Here is a 13,383-nt window from a genome sequence, read left to right on the forward strand (position 1 = left end):
AAGTTTACAGTGTGGAGGATTTTTACAAGTAGATCAGGGAGAATATGTCCTCCAGTTCTAGCTAGCATTTCCCACTCTTTTCCTGTCTGCGAGGGAAAATTTGTAGCAATAAATGATGGGGGCCTATTCTTTTTACTTAGGTCTTTTTTAGTTTGCAAACTGAATGCTTCAAAAAGTTAAGTATTTGAGTCTGAAAAGAGCATGTTTTGTAATATTAAAGGGGCAAAAGCAAACTTAAATGTGATACGTTACTAAATACAGAGATCCAGAAAAGTACATGAATATATCTTATCCCATTAAACTCCAACAATGTAGTAATGTTAGTAATGGTTTGGAACTGCTATTGTGATATGACTTTAAAAGGAATCACTTGACAAGCAAATTATGTCAAAGGACACAAATAAGTGACTTTAATAAATGAGTCATCCTTAAACCTTCTGATTACTTGTGAAATTTAAATATTGAAGTAGTAAAATTATAACCAAATATACATGGCAATTTTGCTCCCCCTCCTGTTTAAAGAAATAAAATAGTTGTATCATATGTACCTCACACAACAAAGCTTTCTGTTTATCATCTTTCCATCTAGAATCCTTTGAGTTTTCAGTTAATAAGAAGATATTTCCCTAATCACTATCATTTTACTTACAACAGAGCTAATAGTAGCTGAGAATCATTCCTTGAGGACCTGACTCCCCGTCCTACTTGCAGAGACACTAGATGGGAGGGTCTGGCTCAGTCTTGACCATCTCATCTCTTTCCTCAGGCCCTTTGTTTCCCACGAATCAAGGTTCCCAGGAGTTGTCTTTAGTCATCCTATGATCTTCGCATGCACCTTGCTGGACATTGGTGCACACACCACTCTGTAAGACATTCCTTCCAGTTTTTGCAAAATCCCATTTTATCTAACTTAGGGCACATCTACATAATATACCTACATGTGCATTTAAATTCATTGGCCTTATAAGTCCCTTTAAAATCAACAGAACTGAAACCTTTTAAACAAAGCTTGTCTGCAGTAAATGCTGTAGAAGTAAAATAAATGGGTCATACACTCAATTGCCTGTTCTCTACAATGTAGAACAGTGGAAGGAGAGCATGCCTGGCTGGCAGTGCTGAGGTATAAGGCAAAGCTCACAATGCGGTTTCTTTTAAAAAATGTGTGGGCTGCTTCTTTGCACTCGAAATACCCTGCAGAAGGCCGGGATTTAATTTGCTAGCCTTCCATTTTCTGGGTAATTTGAAGCATGCTTCTTATAGTTCTCCCCTCCCTCGATGTGAGGAAATTTAGCCCATGGAGCATATTTCCATGAGAAAGAGACATCTGTAGTTCTGCCATTATACAGGCGTCATCTTAGCATTCCTTTCTACCTACCAAAAACTTTTTGAAAAAGGGATTCATTTAATCCCCTTTTTAATGTGACCCAATATGTTTTCACAAACGAGAGATTTTCTCAAATGTGGCATTCATAACACTCTGCATGGGTTTAGGTGGCATGAGTAAATCAAACAGGGAACCTCACCATTTTGACAGTCTGATTTAACTGGACCATTTTAAAGCACTATGAGCAGCCAAGAGCAAACACAGACAAGCCAACCAAGGAATTTTTAAGCTGCTCCAGTTGAACCACATGTTTATTCACACGGACAACCTCGATCACCTGAAAAACTCTGAATTTAATTATATTCCATGCTTTTAAGGATTTCATTGGAGAATTTAAAGACAAGAATTTCTCTGTGCCCTACCAAAAGAAATATTTGTGGTTAGCAGAGATGCACCTGCATGGTCTAGAAGCCATTGTTCCCGGTCTTAATCACTACATCGCCTATTCAGAAACCCCCGAGACCATGTTTGGGCCAGTACTACACATAATTGTTTGGTTAATTCCATAGGAAGCTTGAATCACCCAGGTTAGTTTGAGCCAGTCCACACTATTGGTTTTCTATTTAAGCATCAAGAGGCAAATGGGCCAATTGTGTTTCATGTAGAATAATTAGCTCATAATCTGTTCATTTAAGCAGAAGGCTGACTTAGAGAGATAAGCTCTGACCACACTTATTCAACCCAAATTAATTAAACTTCTATCCCAGTCCTATAATTTAGTGACTCTGCATTTGATACTGCAGTCTTGGTGTTGCCAGGGCTTAGTTCTCTGAAGATGTACTCCAGCCTACTTGAGGATCCCCAAGGGATAACCAAGGAAACACGCTCACTCCAGAAACCAGTTAGAAATTTTCCAGCTACTTAAGAGACAAGAGAAGTTCCCTCACACCTTGCAGTCAGCTCTTAAGTTTCACCATTCATGTAAATGGGGGAATTGGTTACTGAGAGATCAGAGGGTCTCTTTACTGCCAGTCCAACTGTGTGTAACTAGGAAATCTATAACCAAAATGAGCTATGGTGAAGAAACACAGATCTTTTTTTCTCCCAACTCCATAAAAACATTAAACAAAAGAAAGAAACTTTGAACAACGGCAACAAAAATTACAGGTTAAAAGAAGGAAGAATTTATTTGGCCAAAAGGAAGAAAAGAAAAATGCACTCCAGGAATATTTCACACCTGAAGAGAATTCTTTCCCTCTGATATCTTAGGTCTTAGCCTCAAGGAAGCAAGAAACCAGGGCATAAAGAGCTCTTAAAACATTGTCCACTTCTAAGAATCCATAATTCTATATTCAAACATGATGATAATTGGCTTGATGATAGTACAAACAATTTTGTGTATCAATTAAGTAAATACAGACATGTGTTGATTCACAATAGGGATACGTTCTGAGAAATGCATCCTCAAATGATAGCATCACCGTATGGATATCATAGAGTGTATTTCCACAAACCTAGATGACACAGCCTACTACACACCAAGGCTATAAAGTACAGCGTATTACTCCCAGGCTCAACCTGTACAGCATGTTACTGTACTGAATACTGAAGACAATTGTAACACAATGGTATTTATGTCTCTAAATATATCGAAGCACAGAAAAGGTGCATAAAAATATACTACAAAAGATAAAAAATGGTATACCTGTATAGGCACTTACCATGAACGGAGTTTACAAGACTAGAAGTTGCTCTGCATGAGTTAGTGAGTGAGTGGTGAATGAATGAGAAGGCCTAGGACATTACTGTACACTACAGTAGACTTTATAAACCCTGTACACTTCGGCTAAACTAAATTATTAAGAACATTTTATTTTTCTTCAATAATATATTAACCTCAGCTTAGTAATATTTTTATTTTTTAAACTTTTTAATTTTTCTAACTTTTGACTCTTGTAATAACACTTAGCTTAGAACACAAATACATTGTACAGCTGTACATAAAAAATCTTATTTTTCTATATCTTTATCCTATAAGCTTTTTTTTATTTTTAAAACTTTCTATTTAAAAAAAAAAAACAAAACTTTTTTTGTTAAAAACTAAGAAACAAATACACACATTAGCCTAGGCCTACAAAGGGTCAGGATCATCACTATCACTGTCTTCCACCTCCACATCTTGTCCCATTGGAAGGTCTTCAGGTGGCATTAACACACATGGAGCTGTCATCTATGATAACAATGCTTTCTTTTGGAATACCTGCTGGTGGACCTGCCTGAGGCTGTTTTACAGTTAATTTTTTTTTAAATAAATTGAAGGAGTATACTCTAAAATAATAGTAAGTCCTGACTACTCTGGAGGCTGAGGCAGGAGAATGGCCTGAGACTAGGAGTTGGAGGCTTCAGTGAGCTACGATTAGACCACTGCACTCCAGCCTGGGTGACCCTGTCTCTGAAAACAATAATATAAAAATCAAATTAAATTAAATAATAAAAATATAGTATAGTAAATACATAAACCAGTAACATAGTCATTTGTTTTCATTATCAAGTATTATGTACTATACATAATTGTGTGTGCCATAGTTTTACATGACTGGCAGTGAAGTAGGTTTATTTACACCAGCACCAACACAAACACATGAGTAATGCATCCGGCTACATTACGATGGCTACAACACTAGGTAGTAGGAATTTTTCAGCTCTATTACAATGTTATGGAATCATGGTCATATTTGTGGCCTGTCGTTGACCAAAATGTCATTATGCGGTGCATGACTGTATTTTTAAGAGCTTACTACGTGTTCAGCTCTGTTTATCTTCAACAATGTAAGACACTTTTTTTAGCGCTCTGTAAAAATTCTCTTTGTGATTCTATTCCTTGAGAGTCACGATACCTCCATTCTGCTTTGGCTCTATCACTTCGTATATATGAGTGTTTATGTCACTTATGTGCCTTGAAATCCCATTTCTCTTATTGTTTTCAGCTCAGGACCTAAAGCCAAAAAACATCTAAGTTTGAATCCCGTCCCAGATATTTAATACCTGTCTAACTTGAGGCACATTTTTGGTCTACTAGCTTCAATTTCCCCACCTGCAAATGATGATAATATTTTTCTACGAAGATTAGTTTCTGCCCTTATGGAGGTTGCATCCTCATGGGAGAGAGGCAATAGATAACATAATTCTGGGTAGTGATAAGTGCTGGGCAGGAAAATAAAACAGGAGAAAGAGATCAGAGTGACAGCGGTGTGGGAGGGTATTCTGGACAGAAAAGCACTCTGCCGGGGCGACACGTGCACAGAGGTCTGACTGACGTGCAGGCATCAGCCACGCTTACCTCTGGGAGGAAATCTCGAAAAGCAGCAAGAAAAATGTGTAGGCCCCAAGGAGGAAATGACCCTGGGGAAAAGGCCAAGGTGTCCATGGTGGAGTAGGAGGAGAGAAGGGTCATCTTGAGGAGTCAAGCTGACCTTACAGGCCATGGGAAGGACTTCGTATTTACTTAACTTTGGAAAGATATTGAACAATTTTGAGCAAGAGCAGGACTTGATCTGATTTGTTTTTAAAGATCATTCCAGTGGCTTCCTTAAACTACTGGATTTCAAAGAATAACTATGTTTTGTCTGTCTTTTTTTCTATCTTTCTTGCAATTTGTGTCCCTTTTTCCCAATGGCTATTTTCTTTCCAAAAAGACTCCTGGTTCTGTCTCAAAATACTACCAAGAGAAAAATAAACTCATATATCTGATTGAGAAATAGTCTCGGCTTTAGTATGTTTTGGGATAAAATGGTATTTTTTTTGGAATTAAATATACTACACTGACATCTTAAAATAAAACTTATCATTTTGGCTATGCCAATAAAGCTTTTAAATAAGCTTTCTCCGTGTTATTATCAACATTTACAATAGTTATCAAATACTCTATGAATGTATTCATTGAGATGTTATTGGGAGATAATCACCACAACTATACATGTAAGAAATTATATGTTCTCTAATCAGAATGCTGTAAATTTATAACTATTTTTAACATTAGTGTTTAAAGAATTTATTTTTTAATGTATAATTTTGTATTCTCTGGTTTACTTAGCATTAGATCCAGAGCCAAGAGATCAGTTCAACCATACCAGGGACGTGACAGCAAGCACATTTCTTACCCATTCATGACCTTGGTTTCCTCATCTATAAAATGAGGACGTTAGACAGAAAATGATTGGTTTTTTTCCCCTATGAATGTTACATCTAGATAAGTGGTAAACATTCAATTTATCATTTATACAGCATGTCATTCACTCATTTTTTACTAAATCTTTTCATTTAGTCTGACTTTCCAGTGTATCCCTCAACTTATTAGAATTTTGTTATATAAGGTCTTCTCTCTTAAGTAGCACCTGCCTAGTTCCATATAGATTGACAGTAAATTTTAAAAATTAATATTATTTTTTAAAAATAAAATTACTTATTAGTTTTTCTTATATTCTCCTAAAGCTAGCTTTCTTGATTTTCCTACATGACAATATATTGCTTGTAAATTCTCAATGGAAACTTACATCTTAAACTAGCCCTTGGGAAGTGATGTAATGGCATTATATCATCACTGAATAAACAAATTTTGCCTGAACTTAAAATTTTTTTATATGCTACATTATATATCCCAACCAAGTGACCCTTATTTCAAATGCAAAAGGGCCTGTATTTTAAAAGTTAAAACTTATTTTAACTACTCATAAACACATACTGGACATCTAAATAATGTGTTTTCAAATCTTGTGCCTGGAAAATTCTTACAGCTATATTTCTTCTCCTGAAAAACTGGTCTTAATTTGCATTGGATTTCAATGACTTCCTTAAGCAAGTACCTGGAGGTCCTCCAGTCTAATGGAAATGTGGGTCCACAGACACAATTCTGCAAGAACAGTGAGCTCTTTGGCAATTTTAAAAAGGTTCGATGTTGGCCATCCTCCAGACTTCTTGCTGTTTACACTGTTATGCCCAGACAGGAAGGGCTAGCAAGATACAATATACCCTTGCTTTGGCAAAAGGACTGGAGCCCAGATACTGCTGAAAACTGGTATTTGTACAGTGGAATGATTCCATTGTCGTGATGAGTCATGCTCATGACTTGAGAGGCACCTACACACTATGGTTTTGGACCTCTGCCAAGTCTCCCAGCCCTGACATGGCACTCCCTCCAGAACGACTCAGATGGTCTAAATTCTAGACTATGTCAAGAATGGAAGAGAAGAGCATACCCCAGATGCTGCTATGTTTCTCTGCTCCTATTTTAGGAGCTTAGACCTAAGGATTTCTTAATTTCCCCCCACCTCTATAACAAGCCAACTACAAAAGTTGGAGTTAGTCCAAAGAAAAGCAGTCATTGGTAGTAGATTCAGAAAAAGCAGAACTTAAAAGGCTAACTGCTCAACAGCAATAAAAAAGGGGAAATGAAGCAATGCTCACTACATGTCTGGAAAATATTAAATGATGCAGAACAATAGAAAACTTAGATGAGTATGAAAGCATAAATCAGGAGAAAAGGAAATGAACATACAAGCAGATTACATTCTGGACAAGCATTTCTCAACTCTCACATGCTGTGTCCCATGGCGTTACTAGGAATGTTCTAGAAACTTCAAAGTGCTTTGTGAAATTTTCCATGGTGTGAAAAAAATCATTTCTGTTAGAAATACAGTTACATAGTATTACAATGTTAACACTCAGGTGAGTAGACTTGACAAAATGGGATAGAGCTAGCTCTAAGGAAGAGAAGAAAGCATGTCATAATGTCCAAACAATATTAAAGAAAAATCATGTATTTACAAGGATTGCTTTGTGAGAATAAGACAAAGCTGAAAGCAATAAAAAGTTATTCTCAAAGGCACAGTTCAGAAAAGCAATCAAATAAATAACATGGTGTCTATAGATGCTTTTCTAAACTCTGTGGGACCTTGTTATATGCAGAAACGTTTTCATTATACGTTTTCCCGATTTCTTTTGAGACTTTAAATTGTTCCAAATTTTCAGCAACATTTGTATTCAAAAGATTGACCCAAATACAAAAATGCTGTGAAACAATGATCTAGAAGAGTGATTTTAGAGGAACTAAGCATCACCCCAGCCCCAGTTTCTGATATATACCCCAAGGGACCAGGCCACCAAGATTTTCACCAGAATTATTGACATGTGCTGAAGCAAAAATTTTGTTTTGAGACACAGTCTTGCTGTGTCACCCAGCTAGAGTGCAGTGGCATCATCATAGCTTACTGCAACCTCAAACTCCTGGGCTCAGATGATCCTCCTGCCTCAGCCTCCCCAGTAGATGAGACAACAGGCTAACACCACCATGCCTGGCTAATTTTTCTATTTTTTTGTAAAGGCAGCATCTCACTCTTACTCAGGCTGGTCTCAAATTCCTGACCTCAATGGATCCTCCTGCCTCGGCCTCCTCCCAGTGCTAGGATTACAGACATGAGCCACCACTGTGCCCAGCCAAAAAAGTTTAACTAAAAAAAAAAAAAAAAAAAAAATCTGAGAGTCTTTCCCCTCCTTGGCAAATGGAAGAGGCAGAAGCAGTGCTGGGCAAGCTCCCCTGGTCCTCTCGCATCATGCTGTCTCCCAGACACAAGACTGTCCCTGCCCAGATGTAGCTTGTGCACAGAAAAAGATTCAGTCTCAGCAGAAAAATGCCAAAAAGCAAGCTGGACAAAAGAAGAACTAGGACAAGACCAAAAGACTGCTGCCAAAGCTGCCTTAATACATACCTACGCTGCCTGTAGGACACAAATGTCAGACCCCAAGACCTTCAAGCAGCACTTTGAGAGCAAGCAACCTGAGACCCCACCTCCTTCAGAACTGGGTGATGTTCAGGCATAAAGTTGTTTACAGGAAAATTCATGACACCTTTAACTCTTCTACTGTCTCAGACCTTAGGTAACAAACCTGCAGCCGCTTTTCTAACAAACTCTTGATCAGCAAAAATAAAGGGGCCACAGAAACACTCATTTTTAAACTGTTCCCATTTGGGGTTCAGGCAAAGACAATTCTGTGTGAATGCACAGTTGACTCTAATTTGGAAGTCTGAAAATCAGTCCATTCTTGTTATACTTTTTTTTTTTCTACAATTGTAATTGTATTGGTGTTCACATTGTGTAAAATAACTCATTTAGTAGAACAGTACTGAGAAAAATCTGCTCTAAAATTTTTTCTAACATTGTGAACAATCTGACTGTGATTCTGTGATTACCTGGCTAGGTTTTTTTGTTTTGTTTTTTTTTAACACATCATGAAATTATATAACATGAAATTTAAGGGATCTGTAGACTGTATGTCCTGGGGATTACACTACCCATAAGAAACAGGAGTATTTTCTATAAACCACACTTTTTTTCCTTATTATTCAAAGATAATTTAATGGTTAGATTTATTTATGTCATTTTAGGCATTAACTTTTAATTTATTGCAATTTAACATTATCTGAAGATTCATACTATAACAGAGAAGCTTTGCAAAATAAAGTGAATTTCTTTAGGAAGCAAATAGATTATGCTATATAAGGTCAGGTGATAAAGGAAGTTTTATTTCACCTACTCATATAAGAGTTGTTTTTTTTTTTTTAAATATAATTCTGAAGGAGAATTTGGCCTGAAAGAGAAGAGAAACGTAATTAAATGGCAAATCTGAGCCATTCCATGAATCCATACAAATTGATCATACTTAAATGCTTAATTTGATTATATTCTAGAATACTTTTAAATTATTAATATTGTGAAACTTATATTCCAAATGATGAAATGGGGTTTTATAATATTGCTACTCTAAATGCATTTTTTACAAATTTTCAGTGCTTAATAAGATTTCAAGTACGAAAAAAATATATAAGAGAAATGATAAGAATAGCTGTTCTGTTGAGAATTATACATGATCTAATTTGGATAACACAGGCTTAATTTGTTCCAACATTCACTTGCATATTAGGAAGAACAGCTAGTTAATTTAATAATTTCTGTTATAATTCATTTGCTTCTTGGTTATAATTTTATCTGCCTATTATCATTTAATGCCATGGAAATATTTAATTCTTAATATAAATATAACAAAAAATGATTGTTCTAATAGTTCCTCTTTATGAAACAAAAAAATTGTTCCCAGTATTTGGATTCTTCTCATATGATTGTAGCTCTCAATAAATTAGGTTATCATTTTAGATTTCTCTAAAAGCTTTTCCAGACGAAAATTGATCACAGTCATTTCATTCTGATTCCACAATTCTAGTTCCATAATTATGTTCTCATTTCATTTTATTTCATTTAGTCATGGCATGAGGTCAAGACCACCCATTTATGAAAGTCACTTCCATTTCTTTGCCACAGCAGGCCTTTATTGGCAACAATATGGTTCCTCTCTTTCCTGTACCATTTGCAGGTCTCTGATGAAATTCTCAGACTTTTATAACTAAATTCTTTAAGGATAAAGTCCTGCATCCTAGAAAGCATATACAGACTAAGTATAACACATCAAACATGATTATTTGGGTAGCGACTGTTAGATATATAAAAGTAGAAGCCAGTTTAACTGGATTTGTAGTGAACACACTGTTCTAGAATCCAACTGGTCCAAGTTGTTAATGGGAGAGTTTGAAAACCATAGCTTATTAGAAAGTGCATATGGGACCTTTAGAGATATTTCCTATGGCTACTGACCTATAGGCTGGTATCTAATTTGTTGCACCAATAAAATCATGGATGCTTATAAAGAATAATTGTTGAGTAAATAAAATGTGATTAGCTATCATAATATTGTTTACCTACCAAATTAATATATCTGTAATAGGCAATGGATTATTATCTTTAATGTATATACCTTAACCAGTAATTAGAAAAATGGCCTAAGATTATAATCAGGCAATTTATAGGAGAAATAAATATAGTGAATAAACATATGCTAAGATATTCATTGTCACTAGTAATCAAAGAATTGCAACCTACTTGGAAAAGGGAAGAGCAGGTTAGTAATTTAAAAAGGTAAGACATTCTCTTTCTTGGTTTGTAGGCCTAAACAGAAGAAACATGTGTCTCTCTATAGCATCTCACATTATTCACGGAAATTCTTTTTTCTTCTATCCTTACAGTAACCAAAATCATTGCTGCAACTCTTCCTTCTGTTTTGGTTGTGAACTTTTGGTCTTTAACAATAAATATTCCTTAAGAATAAACTGAGTCAGGAAATTTTTATTTGTCATTCATCTTCTCCTTTAGTTTTGAAAATTCTGCTAAATGTGTTGTATATTTTATTTATTTGGCAGTAAAAAAATATGAAAATTTTCCATGAAAATAATTGAGAAATTAGGAAATGATTAAGGGATCTGGAAATGTAGAAATTTAAAAAAATGATTCTTCAGGACTATATATCCAATCAGGAAAGCTAACAGGCTGATTTTCCATTTATTTATTTTATTAAATTTTCCACAGTCAAATTTTCTTCTCCAAGAGATGACAGAATGTTAGATCTCAATGAGATATTAGAGGCCACTTAGTCCAACCCCTCATCACTCAGACATGAGGACTGAAATCATGAAAGTTAAATAACTTGTTTAAATTATATAATCAATTCATGACCGATCTGACACTAGAACACCATGTTCTTTCCACTAAATTCCAACTTGATTGGATTTACTAATTAACTGCTTTGGAAAGAGACATAATTCTATTTATTTTTTCACACTCATTCCAAGGGTATAATATTCCAGGAAATCTTGTTCTCCTCCCAGTTACCTTCACAAGGGAACCCCAAGATACCCTAGGGAGCTTTCCAGTAGACACATCTTTCTTCCCTTCTTGAGGTAAGAGTGGAGCTGTTATCTACTATATCATACCTCCTCATCTATGGACATTAAGTATCTTCTCTGAGATCTCTTCAGTATTTCCCAGTGAACTACCAACACCACCAGGCATTTTTAAATGACTGTGGGAGTGGTTCAGAGGCAGGACTATAGCAAAAAATAAAGGAGTGAAACGTATGGGGTTATCAAGAGAAGAAATGAATGAAATGCCAGATAAATGGAGAGTATCCAAATACAATTACATTTGAAACCAATAAATATAAGGCAATAGAAATACATTTGTGTGGATGTTCCTTCTGGAAAATCAGGTCAAACAATTTAGTTCATTAAATCACAATAATTTATTTGATATTCTGCTAGCAAGCAAAGTAAAGAAGGAATTTTTAATGTTAAATATATGGCTAAATACTCTCTTCCAGAACATTTGGTAATCATGTTTTGATACCATGGTTTCAGTGAAATTGTTTCTTCTATCCAAATCCACTGCTATTAACCCCTTAAAAATCTAGCCTCTTTCTGCCCTACTTCCCCACTCCCACCTTCTCTCCTCCACCACGTGAACACTCTCCTGTTTTTCTTTTTACCTCTCCTACTTTACCTCCCAGAGCTCCTCACCAGGATCCTCTACTTTTCCCGGTACTCAACTGTCAGTGAGAGTTCGCCTCATAGCTTCATCCCCATGTTAGTGAACCCCAATCTGAGTGCCCCGTTCTTGATTGCAGAGTAGTTCCATATTTCCATCTGCCTAGAGAACATCTTCTGTTAGAGGGACCACCATTCAACAATCAACACACAATCACTACTGAGGAGATCACAATAGTGCAGAATGGCAAAGAAAAAATAAGAGCCCTAACCTTACAATTAGATGTAGATCACAATAAATAGGCTAGCAAAGGGGCAGAAAATGAATAGAAAGGATTAGTGGGTGATAAAATTTGAAAGATAAGTGAAGCTGTAGGCTGCAAATGTTCTCAGGACTTCAAAAATCAGTCTAAATATCAACAGGTGAGAGGAAGAGAAGACTGGCTTTTATCTTTAGTCATATATTAAACAAATATTTCTAGGAAGAGGGCAAGGTAGGAGGCAGGAGGATTGCTTGAGGCCAGGAGTTCTAGACCAGCTTGGGCCGCAGAGCAAGACCACATCTCTACAAAAAATTAAAACATTAGCTGGGCATGGTGGCACATGCCTATAGTCCTAGCTACTTGAGAGGCTGAGATGGGAAAGGATCACGGGAGCCCAGGAGTTGGAGGCTTCAGTGAGCTATGATTGTGCCACTGTACCCCAGGCCAGGGCAACACAGTGAGACACCATCTCTAAGAAAACAAAATAAAATTTTAAAAAATCAACCATAATTTATTTTTGGTCTGAGAAATCACTGAGTTAAAAGTGCTAGGGTTTTGGGGGGTTTTTTTTTGTTTTGTTTTTTTGTTTTTTAAAAGACAGAATCTTACTCTGTCACCCAGGCTGGAGTGCAGCAGCATGATCATAGCTCACTGAAAAATGTACCTTGAATACCTGGGCTCAAATGATCCTCCTGCTTCAACCTCCTAAGAGCTAGTACTACAGACCACCTTGCATGTCTAAATTTTTTTTTTTTTTTTTTTTTAGAAAGAGTATCTCACTATACTGTCCAGGCTGGTCTTGAAATCCTGGCCTCAAGTGATCCTCCTGCCTCAGTCTCCCAAAATGATAGGATTATAGGTGTGAGCCACCACACCTGGCTAGTCAACCATAATTAACTCAAGATGGATTAAAGGCACCATAAAAATTCCAGAAGAAACTTAGGAAAAACTTTTCTGGATATTAGCCTAAGAATTTATGACTAAGACCCAAAAATAAAACACAACAAAAACAAAAATAAATAAATGGCAATTAATTAAAGTAAAAAGTCTCAACACAGCAAAAGAAATAATCAACAGAGCAAATAGACAATCCACAGAAGAGAAAATATTCACAAACTATACCTCTGAAAAAGGACTAATATCCATAATCTACAAGAAACTCAAACAAATCAGCAACAAAAATAATAAACCCATTAAGAAGTGGGCAAAAGACATGAATGCACATTTTTTCAAAAGAAAATATACAAAAAGCCAATCAACATATGAAAAAATGCTTCACATTACTAATCATTAGTGAAATGCAAATTATAACCACAATGAGATACCACCTTACCCCTGTCAGAATCGCCATTATTAAAAAGTCAAAAAAAAAA

General features: G+C 36.0%; 1 pseudogene; it reads left to right on the plus strand.

The window, feature by feature from the left end:
* The first annotated feature begins 1,773 nt into the window (after positions 1-1,773).
* On the plus strand, positions 1,774-8,200 carry LOC123632133 (annotated as a pseudogene).
* The last annotated feature ends 5,183 nt before the right edge of the window (positions 8,201-13,383 follow it).

This window comes from Lemur catta, chromosome 2, assembly GCF_020740605.2.
Source record: "Lemur catta isolate mLemCat1 chromosome 2, mLemCat1.pri, whole genome shotgun sequence".
Taxonomy (NCBI): Eukaryota; Metazoa; Chordata; class Mammalia; order Primates; family Lemuridae; genus Lemur; species Lemur catta.